At 42.6% G+C, this 14,330-nt stretch overlaps 1 protein-coding gene across 3 annotated transcripts in view; it reads left to right on the forward strand.

The window, feature by feature from the left end:
- Nucleotides 1-14,330, forward strand: part of LOC143358462 (uncharacterized) — a 93,968-nt gene that overhangs the window by 21,095 nt on the left and 58,543 nt on the right. For 2 of the 3 annotated variants that reach the window (XM_076795634.1, XM_076795636.1), the window contains exon 2: nt 11,040-11,119. The exons of the other annotated variant lie outside the window; for it this stretch is intronic. The gene's annotated coding sequence lies outside the window, so the exon portion shown is untranslated. The remainder of the gene's footprint in view (nt 1-11,039; nt 11,120-14,330) is intronic. 3 annotated transcript variants of the gene reach the window in all.

The raw sequence follows: 14,330 nt of genomic DNA on the forward strand, positions 1-14,330 counted from the left end.
CAGCTCTTCTTAAGGTCAAGTTTGATGAATACGACACGTGTTACATCAAGTGAACGTTGAGAGTGTGTGGATTTTATTACGTGTATGTTCGTCTGTGATTGACGAAAGAAGAACTGCCGGAGAAATCAACATTCCAATATTTATTTTACAAAAGAAAATCAGTCAATGTCTACCCTTTCGTTTACGATCAAGGAGATTCACAAGGGAACATATTCAAGTGCGAATTTCCGATTTTGATGAAACTTATGTGACATATAGTTCTTTGAAAAATATTTGACACGTATTTTTTTTTATCGGCAACCATCCACTTTGAAGGGGTGAAAACAGCCCTCAAAGTTGGGGGTCAAAACCATATTTTTTGAAATACCTCGGAAACCAGAGGTCGAAAAAATTTGAATTTTTTTTTAAATTGTGTGTTTTTCAATGAGAAATGTAGTCGCGCAAGAAAAATTTAACAAAAGTCTTTTGTTTAAACAATATATTGAAAATTTGATTTTTTTTTGCAGTTTCTCTTATTTATTGTTAGTTCATTTTAATGTAAACTTGGGTGTGTGATCTTTGATCAAAATTAGGGTTTACATGTTTCAGGATTTTTTTTTTTTTTGCCATTTAACAATAATTATGCATTATGGAAGATAGTCTTGCATCTGCCGTGCGTAGGAAGGAATTGTGGCTTGTTTTATCGAAATATAAGTATTTACTATAAACGTGTATAGTATTTTAAACAATACCACTGGGTTATGTGTCGTTTATTGTTTTATTAGTAGCTAAAGAAGGTGGCGCAGGTAGCAGCGTGACGCGGTGCTAATTACCGCGGCGGAGTAAGGGTACCGACTTTTATAGCCAATTCGCCTGTGAATTTCTGCAATCGTTGGGCCTTCGGTCAAAATATCCCTGCAGCCTTTTTAAACTGTGAATCCTCGAACCTGGAGTTTCCCTCGTCATTTATGGTAGCTCTAAAAAGAGCTGATTTTGAAAGAAGTGCTGTCCACAAAGATTATTCTACATAATTCTGGCAATATTGATGTCCTGTGATTGTTGGGCCTTCGGTCAAAATATCCCTGCAGCCTTTTTAAACTATGAATCCTCGAACCTGGAGTTTCCCTCGTCATTTATGGTAGCTCTGAAAAGAGCTGATTTTGAAAGAAGTGGTGTCCACAAAGATTATTCTACATAATTCTGGCAATAATGATACTCGATGATAAAATGAGAAAAACATAAATGTTCTTTGCACCAAGAACATTTCAGTACGACTACATTTGAACAATGGAAACACGTTAAACCATCTAATTTTGTAAAGCAGAACTCTACGGGATTTTCAAATTCTCCTGGCCGTTCTTCTATATATCCACTGCGGAACCAAGCATATTGAAACAGCCGTTTATAACGCGCAGCTGATAATTGGTTGTGGATTAATGACTGTAATTTAATAATATTATTTCTTGCGTGTAGATTAAAATCAATATTTAACAATATTGCAAGATCGGAAAGTTTTCTTGCAAAATTCTTCCAAATGCGGAATCCATACACGTCAAGTGGTTGGATTAATGGCGTCGTATTTTTTGGTATCGTCAATACCTCTAATTGTTTGTCTTCTGGCAGGGCGTTACGTATGATCTCGTCGTTGTATCCATTCCACGAGTCAAGAAGTAAAACAGAATTTTCTGGAGCAGATGGGAGAAATACTTCAATCAACCACGTTCTAAATAACTCCTTCGTTAGTTTTCCCGATGTGGAAGCTTCAATATGTACATTAGGTGCCGTGAACACACTTCTTCGTACACGAGGTCCTAACTGCCCTTTGACTTCTTTCAAAACAATATATAATGGCGATAGCAACTGTCCGTCAGCTGAAATTGTGGGCTGGATAGTGTAGCTGTGCGTTGTTGAAGATATCGATTGGACAAGAGCACCCGTTTCTTTTTCACCTTTGTGTGAAAGTGTTCGACCAGAGTGCAATTCCAACTGGAACCCACTTTGATCACTGTTGAAAATATTGCTTGCGCCATAATTTTCAAAATACCCTTTCACATGATGCACAAAATCTTCTGCTGCTGCGGTCAAATCTGTTAAATGGTTAGTATGATGGCGGGTAACGAGTTTCGTCGTTTTTCTCGATACTATATTATAGTTTTCTTTAAACTTCCACAACCAAAAGGACGATGCCTGGAATCCTTCTAAATTTATTGATAAATTTTCGTGCATTGCCCACCGTCTCAAATCTACGTCGTGTACCAAAATTTTATTATTTCTCGCTACAATAAATTTTTCAAGTGTAGCATGTGCAATTGCTGTAAGTTTATCGTAACGAGATCCGCCTGTATTAATTTGCTCTTCCCATCTGTATAAATCTGATTTTCTCTTCAATTTCTTGTATTTGTTCTTCACAGTTTCGAAGTTTAGTGGTCTTTTTCTTCCACTCTTCCAAAAATCTACAGCTTTCTTCTTATAATCTAAATCAATGCCTCCAAATTCTATTTCTTCTGGACTCTCGTCTGGAGAACTTGAAGACGACGGTTTAGATGTTGACGCTGATTCCAAATCTTCTTCATCTTCGGGAACATTAAATGAAGTCGGTTCGTCTGTTAGGTCATCGAATATTAATTCCTGTTGCGTTTCGAAATTCATGTACCCTGCTTCTCTGTAGCTATTAATCAGGTCTATAATTATGTTTGCCAGTTCAATTTCCTTTCCATTCGTGGGTGTTCCCTCGTTATTGTTACTGCTATATGTTGCCATCAAAATATTTATAACGTTCACCGGATTGACCTTCATGTTTGTAAAAACGAATCTAACAATACAAATAAACAATAAGCAAAAGCAAAATTAATATAATGTTCGAACTTTATTATTGCCAGAAATTATTTGATATATGTGGCACCGTTTTAAAAATCCGAAAGAAGTAGCCTTAACTTCTTGATATGTACGTTGCTTTACAAACCGTAATGCAGAAAGACTAATAGCACATACAGCAAAGTGCCCATATTTATACATTCTGAAGACTGTTTTACGTTTCCCCCTCTCTCACTCTAACAACCAATGGAATTGTTTGAAAATATTTGGGTCCTTCTTAAATGCTGTATATAACCGAGGTAAAACTGATGTGCGGCATTGGCACCAGCTCTTTTCAGAGCTACCATAAATGACGAGGGAAACTCCAGGTTCGAGGATTCATAGTTTAAAAAGGCTGCAGGGATATTTTGACCGAAGGCCCAACAATCACAGGACATCAATATTGCCAGAATTATGTAGAATAATCTTTGTGGACAGCACTTCTTTCAAAATCAGCTCTTTTTAGAGCTACCATAAATGACGAGGGAAACTCCAGGTTCGAGGATTCACAGTTTAAAAAGGCTGCAGGGATATTTTGACCGAAGGCCCAACGATTGCAGAAATTCACAGGCGAATTGGCTATAAAAGTCGGTACCCTTACTCCGCCGCGGTAATTAGCACCGCGTCACGCTGCTACCTGCGCCACCTTCTTTAGCTACTAATAAAACAATAAACGACACATAACCCAGTGGTATTGTTTAAAATACTATACACGTTTATAGTAAATACTTATATTTCGATAAAACAAGCCACAATTCCTTCCTACGCACGGCAGATGCAAGACTATCTTCCATAATGCATAATTATTGTTAAATGGCAAAAAAAAAAAAAATCCTGAAACATGTAAACCCTAATTTTGATCAAAGATCACACACCCAAGTTTACATTAAAATGAACTAACAATAAATAAGAGAAACTGCAAAAAAAAATCAAATTTTCAATATATTGTTTAAACAAAAGACTTTTGTTAAATTTTTCTTGCGCGACTACATTTCTCATTGAAAAACACACAATTTAAAAAAAAATTCAAATTTTTTCGACCTCTGGTTTCCGAGGTATTTCAAAAAATATGGTTTTGACCCCCAACTTTGAGGGCTGTTTTCACCCCTTCAAAGTGGATGGTTGCCGATAAAAAAAAATACGTGTCAAATATTTTTCAAAGAACTATATGTCACATAAGTTTCATCAAAATCGGAAATTCGCACTTGAATATGTTCCCTTGTCAGCTTAACCAGCGTTCGCTACGTCCTCTTAACCATGCAGCAGTGCAATACATCGAACCACAAAAAATCGTCCAAAATCAAGTTCTAAGAAAAGACCTTGAAACCTTGTTACTGAAAATGCTCGTCTTCGATTTTTTCCGGGAACGGTCGATTTTTATTCGCGGCGCAGCCGGGAAAACAACCGACCCTCCCCCGTTACGAGGCCTCCGGTAACACACTTAATTTTACACGGTGTATATATACCCCGGCCAGTCACAAATCAGAGGCCGAGCGCGCCGCGACGATAACGCGCGCCGCATAATTTCCACGGGCGGGAAATCCGGCTAAATTTACCGCGACGCGTGCCGATCAGTGTCCTTCGACGCCGATGCGTCTCCATTAGCCTTCCCTCTAGCCGTTCGTCGCCGAGTGGTTTATGGTTGTTTTGTTTAGGAGAGCGGCCGCGAGAGATGGGAGACGAGACGGCCTCCGTCTCTCCGAAAGAGAGACTCTCCATTCTGGCCAGACTTAACCGGTTAAATTTAGAGCCGCTGCATCTTCTTTCGGAGAGGCTTAGCGAGCGCAGACTTAAGCCCCGGTGCACTTCCGCTCGAAATAACCCCTTCCCCTCACGGACGTGCATCCACGACGAACGAGATTAACGAGCTAGGTTTTGCTAGGCTTCGATGACGTTGCGACTAGTGAGATCGGGAGATCGAGAGGCTTCAGCACTCGGTCCACGGTTATTAAGCTCTTCGACGCTCTAAGTGAACGGGCATACAAGTTTTTCGTCTTGGACCCTCATTTGAGAGCTGGGAAATTGATAGAAGTTGATTTTCTGCTCTTTCTAACGAAGCCTTGGAAATTTGGTTTTTCAACTTAGAATCGAAACCAATAAGTGGGTTCTTCAGTTTCCATTTTTGCCACCCTCCTATAATAAATTCACGAGAGCGAGAATTTATATTGAAATTTTTAGTTTGCATACTTCTCGGATCCACTAAAGCGTACCCGCTGAAAAAAGTGCCGGTATTTTGCATAGTCCGAGAATTTCGTCTTTGTTACGCTCCCCCGACAATCACAATAGCTGTCCACCCCGTTTCAACAACCCATAAATTAAACCCCTAACGTGATTGAAGTGGGGTGCATAGTTATAACAACCCTAACTCCTCGTCTCACAAGTCTTTTCACAGCAGTTGTCTAAGGAATTCATAGTCAAACAAGAGAACTCATATCCACTATCGAGGATTTGAAATTCTTTGGAAATCCGTGCTTCATCGAAATTTTTAGATTGAAATCGTTCCATGAAAGTGTAGGAAATGTTGGAAGCGCATTCCCATAGAACTCGTCAGTTTCCAACGATTCAGAAAATTTGCTGGGGATACCAGAGAGACGGCTAACACGCATCAATCTCGTCAAACCCTTCAAACGTACCGTTGCACACCTGCAATCCGCGCTTTCACAGGAAGTGCGCAATAAAGTAATTTTTGATGCTCGGAGATTCCGGCTTGCTGGCTTTCCCTCTAGGAAACCGGATCTCCGGCGATCCATGCTGTTAATTTTTATTAAAATCCATCTCTCTCTCTCTCTCTCTGTCTCTCTCTCACACACACACCCTTTTTCGTCGAGGTGGAAACAATGTTAAACAAATTATTAAGAAACTTCGCAGGACAAAGGTTCTAGCCTCGCACTTTACGCTCGGCAAGCGCGTCCACTCGGCTGACCTACATGCGTCCGCGATGAATGGATAATTTACTAGCCGTAGAACGAGAGGTGAAAAACGGTTCGATAGAAAAAACCGGAACAATGGAGCCGCACAGAGTGCCGGGGTTTCTCGCGGCAAGACTTTTCTCAGGGTCGCAGTTTTGCACGGGCTCACAATGGCCCCGCTGTCCCGACACTGAAAACCAACGGCGAATCGATTGTCCGTAACGCCGCGCCGCCGTGGCTCGTCTCGCGGCGTTAATTAGACGCCGATGTGGAATTTTAACTCTTTCCACTCGATACGCTCCTCTTAGATCACCCATTTACGCGTTTAGTCTGCACGGAAATGATTACTCCATTCACGGGCGGCCGTAAAAGTGCACGTTCAAGTCCATGCACGGTCAACATTCAGCAACTTTCTTAACAGTGACGCAAACCGCTCGAGTTTTCTCGGGAAGGTGGACCGATTAGTGTAGTACATGACGTGGAAAAAAATTTTGTTCCTGCACCAAACGACTTGAAGAAAATGATTAGTGTGCGCGCACAGTGGGAGGTCAAATTGTTAGTGACAGAAAAAGTCACTGTATACGGGGTGTCTCAGGTAGAAGCAGGCACGAGGAAACTTGCAAAAATGAATAACCCTTTTCCGGTGGACGTTTTGTTTTCGAGAAAATTGAATTTGTAAATTCTGCGGTTACGCGTGCAGCAGACTGGCGCGTCTGATCATTGCCAACCAATTCTACTTCTCGTAAGACGCGAATCAGTCGAGGTGTCCGCAAAGGGCTGCGATTAGTTTGCACGCCTAATAAAGGTCGATGCACATCTCACCGGCCGGCCGACCGGCCGTTTTTTCCCCGTTTATAAGCATTTTGGGGTCCGGGACAGCTATTAGAGAGGGTTCGAGAGGCTCGGAACAAAGGCACAGCGTGTCCTCTGCTACCAGAACCCCAGGGGTTCGCTGCCCAATGCTAGAGCCGGCCGGCTAGCCGGCTAGCATTCTCGACGAGAATGTTCGCAGGCTAGCCGGCCGGCTCGTAGCGTGGCAGTACGAAGACAGAATGAACATGCTGTATTTATTTAAAAAACTATCAACCAGAACTTTTCTGAGTTCCTCGTGGTAATAGATCTTGTTAAGGAATTTGAACGTTGTAACAAACGAAATAACAATTTATTACCACGCTAACGAAAAAGAAAGAATATCATCTGACAATCTGTGCGGTGAAACAATTCGTCATTATTTATTTCAAAAGCTGTTAACTAGAACATTTCAGAGTCCCTCGTGGTAATAGATGGGGAATACTTTGTTAAGGAATTTGAGCGTTATTAGGAAAAAGCTACCAGAATAATTAATAATACGGTACTCCCTTTCGGAGCTATAGGTTCGAGCTACCATTTGTTGGGTTTGAGGGGAACATCTGTCGTATTTTAAATAGGCAGGTAATTTTTCTTGTGAATCAAAAACACATGTTGAATGTGAAAAATTATTAGATCTCGAGATATTTTCAAAAAATGTCATACATTTTCTTGTATTTAGTGAAATACAGCTACACTTTTTCAAAATCTTAGTTTTCGTACTCGAGTTACGATACGTGACTTGCTACTGAATTATGAAATGCTCACTCGTACAAATCGGTTTCTGTTATGATAACAATGTCGAAAGGGTGTTTACCTTTACAACATAGTTATGAAGTGTTTGAGTATCTTCTTCAATAAAGACATTTTTTGAAAATATCTCGAGATCTAATAATTTTTTTGCCATGGTACCCTAATCATTTTTTACGTAGAATGAAAGGAAGAATCTATTCTATTTAAAGAAATGATGCAATTGTTAATTGCACATGCACTGCAGCATCTAAAAAAAATTTAAAGTCCTACAGATGTAGTGCTCTTCGAACCATTTATCTTTCTCCTTTATCATTTTTTCGTAAATGCAATAATAACGGAGTTATGACTTGAAACAATTGTGTGGACCACCCTGTATAAGGATGTGCGATGCTGTTTCACTAATTGTAAGTGCCAGGAACGTTTCCTATTTCCATGGTGTTGTAAAGGAGAGGTACGGATAGATTACATAAGGAGCTGTGGAGCCCCTAAAAACATTTTTTTTTGTGCCACGCACAGCAGGGAACTGTCAACGCGCTCTCGAAAGGCCATCTGGAAAGGGTCGAGAGGCCAGAGAAGAAATTCGGTTCCAAAGCCTGACACGGTTGCCGCCAGTAAACGCTAGGGCCAAAACCAGGGTTATAATTTTGAGCCGGCCGGCCGGGCCGGTGAGATGTGCATCGACCTTAATGCGAAGACGCCCGAGTGTTTGACCGTGAATGGGATTTGGCACGAAGTTTAAAATTTTTCTGCGGGTAACAATAGCTCAGCAATCTTTTCAGAGCGTCCGGCCGGCGGAGAGCAAGGGGTTAACCAGTTCGGCGATTGTCGGATCGGCGGAAACGGCTCGAAAAGATGATCCTTCGTTTAAATATAGAGCCCGCCGAGGCGGAGCGTGCCCTCACCTCTAAATCGGGCAGCATTGACTTTCATGGAACACGAAACGGGGCGCGGTAATACGGTTCGCCGAGGCGAAAGCTCTCCCGACAGAAAGGTCAATCAATCCGCAAGCTCGTCGACGTACTCCAGTTCGATTTCACCGATCGTACGTCACGAGCCTGTCCCCCCTTGCTCGCCGCCTCGCCCGGCTCCCTCATCTTCTTAGGGTTAAAATGTCACCGGCTCAAAGGTCACCGTCGATCGACCGACATTCACCGCGGCCATTGTCTTCTCGCTGCTAATCCGAATCCCGACGTGACGGAAGCGAATCGAATTTTCTTACCGACACGTCCGCGACTCGCCAACGACGTTTCTCCTTGCACTCTTCTCCCGGATACGTTATGGCTCCGGATTTTGTGCATTTTTGTCAAAAATGAGCAGATGAAATTTAAAGCAATGAAAAAATTAAAAGACTACGAATATTAATACACCATTCTTACTACATTCAAAATATCAGCGAAAAATATTAATTTATATTTAGCTCCTAGAAACTATTTATTTTGCATAAAGATGCGGAGTATAGTAATGGCATTTTCCCAAAGATTTTTTCCTGGACTCTTCTGAAGACATTCCTATTGTGGGCCATCCCATAAGTAATATCGTTTTTCAAAACTAATTTTATAATTATTATGTATAATCTTATATAATTCTGATCTACTCATTTTTCTCATAAATGCAGTCTATCGATTACAAGGGGGCCTTCTTCGGCGAATAAGGTTGATTTAGGAAAAAGTTATGTTTCATGTCACTGTCAGAAGTCGGGCATTTCATATGCATTAGCCTGATGCCTGGATGCTTCTCCTTGGCGCTCAGAATGTTGTGAAGAGTTCCGAACACCTTAGAATTCCGAGGAGTCGCGACTTCCAAGAGCGTTTTTGCGCAACGCCGCGTTTCCTTTCGCGACCCAACGCCCCCGCGCTTCGCCCCACATAGTTTTTCCACGGTTTCCAGGACGCTTCGCAGTTCGCACCCCACGCTCGATGCTAATTTACGTTTCGAAGGTGTAGAGCATCGTCGTCGTCCCGTATGGAAAGTGGCAAAAGAGGCGCGCGTGCACGCACGCGTTCGCGGATTCCTCGGTCGATTCTCGCACGCGAATCGCTCGTCGACACGCGTGCCGATTCGCCATCGCGGACACTTTCTAACCCGTCGATTTGCTCAAGGTTAACTGCGTGAACGTCGAACCCGTTCCCAGCTTCTAGGCCGGCCCCCTGGAACAAGCGAGCGGATTTCACGACGCTTTCGGGACTAATAGCTTCTGCGTCTCCCGGCTCGATGATTCCCCTCCCTGCATTTGCATCGAAAAATTGAATTCGAGGGAGTCGCCTGCATACAGAGCGATCGGTCGACGGGCGACGGCTTCTGGAATGGCACCTGAATGTTGCATCTGGAATGCATTTAGACGCCGCATCTAGGAAAACATGGGCGAATTTCGCGCATGGTAATTGTCCGCGATGAGCGTGAATCGTGACGGGCTTCTCGAAAATTCTGCATTTGTGTCTCATTTGGTTTCGTCCTATGATAATGTGATTTTCTTTCTAACGTTTCACGTATAAAATAGTGAATTTTAGGTTGGGGTATTTTACCTTTCGCAGGGTTTCTTCAGATCTTATTTTTTTATAGCGGTGCTAGAATTGGTCCTGCAATGCTTTAATAGGAATTGTGATGAGTAGATGGAAGATTTCTATGCGAAATAAAAATTGTCGAAGTGAAACGAACACAAGGGTCGAACATGCGAGCCAACGTAACTGGATTAAAACATTTAGAGAAACATCGTAGGACGGTTCTAGAACGCATTCAGTGAAATAGTTGGAAAATGTCAAACATCGAGAACGAACCCGAGCACAAGGGTGGAGAGGATGAATGAACGACTATAAAAGGATTCGGAATAATATTTATAGAAGTACCATTATCTAGCTTGGAAAAGGATCAAGTGGAATGCTCGAAGAATGTCAAACAGGGAGGGTGAACAGTGCACAAGGGTTAAGTCCGTTCGGCAACGACTGTAATAGAATTCAGAATAATATTTACAAAACTGCCATTTGCTTTCAGAAAGATCAAGTGAAATACTTGGAGAATGTCAAGCGTGCAGGATGATTAAATGCATGGATCGACGAATGCTGCGGCGTTCAGAATAATATTTACGAAAGCGCTATTCTATGGACTCAAGAAAAATTGGGACACGAAACCATTGTAGAAGCGAACACTATGGACGAGTGAAAAAGTGCATCATTGAATGGCTATATCGGACTTGAAAATAATCTCGACAAAAGTACCATTATTTAGCTCGGAGAAAGGTCCAGTGAAATGATCGTAAAATGTCAAGAGTTAACCATTGCCCAGACGATTCCGGGTCTTTGGTGACCCACCTGATGATAATGCAAAAGGTTCACGTGCATTGATTCACTCGGTTGCATTTCTTTAAAAAGTCCCTTTTCTTACTACAGACATCATTAGGTGATATATTGTTTCGGAAATATAAGTTTAAAGCACGTAGAGAATAGAGAAGTAGTGTAGATAAAAAATAACGATTGTTTCGTTTTTTTTTTTTGTGGGTGTAAGTAAAAGAATATTATTTATTATGAAATAATTTTAAATCAACCCTTAAGGCAAGGGTTGGCACCCTCATTCCTCTGTCTTGCCCTGTGTATCTCTGTGTATCTTCAAATACATATTTAATCTTTTCTTGGGAGGGTAAGAGTCGTTAAAAATGATTTCCAAATTGACTCAACCAAAACCGACCACTTGAATCTCTTTTTTCAGATTTCTGATCCCGGAATCGACGTTGGGCGAGTCCACAGGTTCACCTCAGCCATCGAGTCGTCCTCTTACCCCCTCCAGCGGTAAGAAAAACACTTTGTCCAGCAACTGTAATCAGCAAAATTGATGAAAACCCACAACTATTTGCGTCTCCACTCCTCCTATAGTCTCGACGTTCTCTCTAGTTCTTCTCTATGGTTTTTGTCTTTCTCTAGCTTCGCTTTCAGAGATAGCTCAGGCGGCATAATGGTTTTCGTGCCGAGGCGTCGTGCGGCCGTTCGCCGATCTAATAAAATTAGCAAATCTCGTTCGGAATCGAGTCGTCCCGTCTAACGCGTGCATCGCGTGGGCGTCGGGATCGGGAGAGCCGGGTGAAAGCGGCGCTCTTCCTCGTTTGCCCGCGATAAAGCTTTCTCATAAGCGATCCTGTCGAAGATACGGGATAGGCACGCGAGCAGATAATCCGTTTCTGCACACGGGAGGATCCGCGATTCGCTGGCGGCCTGCGCCATTGCCAATGCCGAGAACAACCGGGACCTTGCCTTCCATCACAAAAGAACCTGACTTTCACTTATTACGAGCGAATTCACGCGGCCGTACCTGCCTTTTTTTTCTCTGCACCACAGTAATTAAAGTCGGGCCCCCTCTCTTGGAATCACCGACGGTGATTAGCATTGGTTCCGCGACCGCCATTCGCGCCCTCGACGGAAAACGGCGACACCATTGGTGACTGTACTTACGAAAGAGGGTGTGGACTTAGGCTGCGGAATTTTTAATTCAGGTAGAATGGAACAATTATACAAAAATTGGCGTCAAAAGCGCGATCATAATATTTAAGGGAAAATCTAATAGAAGAGCATGAATTGAGTATGACAGTACGACGTCTACACAGGTTGAGAAATATAATTATAATAAATTCACATTTCCCATAGCAATCCTGATCGAGCCAATACAGCAAAGTCTTCATCGAGCAGGTTGTCTTTACGTGTCGTCTTTAAGTGGATTGGATTTACTTGAATTTGTTCATTTATTTCGCACGGTTTCCAGAAAAAGATGGGTGGTTTCAGATAGCGGCTTTCACAATCTACTCTCCTTTTGCCGATAACTAGCGGATCGTATCGGTGTGCAAATAAATACCGGATAAAGCGACCAATCAACTACCGGTTGATTTGTTTCCTGTCTCAATTAAACGGTCGTTATAGCGATACCGGAAGTATCACTCACTGATGAACAGTTCATGCCTATCGCGTTAAGCCTCCTACGGTCTACTTTTAATTGCATGGTGATTGACGCAGAACATTCCACAATGGCATTTTCCAAGAAATCAGCGAGATTATTCAACGATTAACAGCGGAGATTTCTCGTTTAAACAATGGACTCTGGACCGTAGGAAGATCGCAATGTTCGAGGGCTTCGCCTCAGTCAGTTATACGACGCGGCGGTTTTACTATGTGATCGTTGAATGTTTGAGGGCTCAAATGAAATATGAAGGATCGTCCTTTATGATAGAACTGTTTCAGTTCGAGGTAAAATTCGAAACCGCATCGAGAAGTCGACCGAACCCGCTTTGCACAACGTCATAAGACACGAGGATGCTCAATAACAATTTGTTTTAAAGTGTTGAAAGTTGTACCTATAAGAGGCGCAATTATTTGCACCGAGCTAATAATGTGCGCCCGGTATTTGAAGCTTGTATCAGTAAAATTGGTTCGCGGCAGCTTTCGAAGCGGTAATTGAAGGTAATTAGCGTGGAGGAGCTCTAATCGAGCTCCGATCGAGAGGACTCGCAAGAGGAATAAAGGAGAGAGAAAGAGAGAGAGAGAGGGGGGGGGGGAGATACAGAGGAACAATTAAGAGCGGCGGTTTCCGAGGAAAGTTCGTAACGACGAAACGGAAGTTAGGAGAGCGTGGAGTCTTCGGCACAGATTCCTGGACGAGTGGCGTTGAACGGTACTCCCCGTCGTCGTGTTCGTTAACTTCTATTGGCGAATCTAGCAGCAAACCGGGCACCGCCATTAATATTTATTCGGTCGGGCATGGAACTCGGATCCTGCGGCCGGCTTCGAAGTGGGAGAATGACTTTTTAAAGCATTGTTTCTTTCTTGAAACGGCGAGCAGCCGCGAAACACCGCGCGCCAACACCGGCCCGTTGTTGCGAGTTGCAGAGAGCGGCCCGGATTTATTAATGAGTAGCAACCTGTTACGCTCTTCTTCTGGCTCGTTTGCTCTCTATCCGGCCGCGGACTGCAATCGGTTTCCGTTTTATTACTGTCATTATACCGGTTCGAATAACCGCTGCGAGCGCGAGCCCACGAATCGTTGGCCCCCACTCGTTCAGAGATCCCATAAACGCTCTAGAATCGTGTACACCAACGACCCGCTCCGCCACGGCCGGACCCGGTTTGCTATGATTCGATGCTTACCTCGAGCACGATTCTAATTACCTCGTTAATGCACGTTACCGGCGGAAAATGCAGTCGAAACTGCAGTCGCTTCTTCGATTGGAAAGCGGTCTTCTTAAACGACTTTTTAACCCGACTAGCATCATGGTTGCACTTAGTGTCCCTGTGTAGCCTTCATCTTTTTCTTTTCATTTTGTTGCACAATCTGATGATTCAACTGCCACGTAAATTAGAGATAGAAACATTTGTTCCGATTCGAAAATGAATATTTCCTCCGACATGTTCGGGGTGAGAAATTTAGTTAGGGTCGTTTGTTTTATTCAACGTGCCACGCGTTTAATCCGACCCGTTCCGAAGTCTGTTCCGTCGCATCGAAATTTGATTATAATTATTAGCATCACCGAGCAATTATTTACGACTCAATCCGAAATTCTCGGCACTGCAGTTGAAAGGCAGCGTTATTATAATAATAGTTATAATTAAATATGGATTCGTACAGTTACATAGTTCATGCAATATTGCGCGTATGCGCAATATTCGGCCGACGGTTATTCCAACTAATAATAATACCGACAAATCCACGTTGACATATTATTAGCGTACGTTTTCCTCTGTGTTCCATTTTAAAATGCGACGAATTTGTCGAAACGGGCTTTCGGCAAACGCTTGTGAAACATTTGTGAATTGCAATTTAGCCGTGGAGCTGGGAAATGGTCAAATAATGATCGGAGTGGGAATTAATAACTAGAAATATCAATGTTTTGATGCGTGTGTTTCGGGAAATGCTAATATTTTGATGATTATTGTTTCGTTGACCGGTTTTGGTTCGTTTATTTGAAATGGCTTTCTGATGCAGTCGAAAAATACAGTTAAAAATATCGCACACAGAAAG

Source organism: Halictus rubicundus, chromosome 10, assembly GCF_050948215.1.
Source record: "Halictus rubicundus isolate RS-2024b chromosome 10, iyHalRubi1_principal, whole genome shotgun sequence".
In the NCBI taxonomy this organism is placed as follows: domain Eukaryota; kingdom Metazoa; phylum Arthropoda; class Insecta; order Hymenoptera; family Halictidae; genus Halictus; species Halictus rubicundus.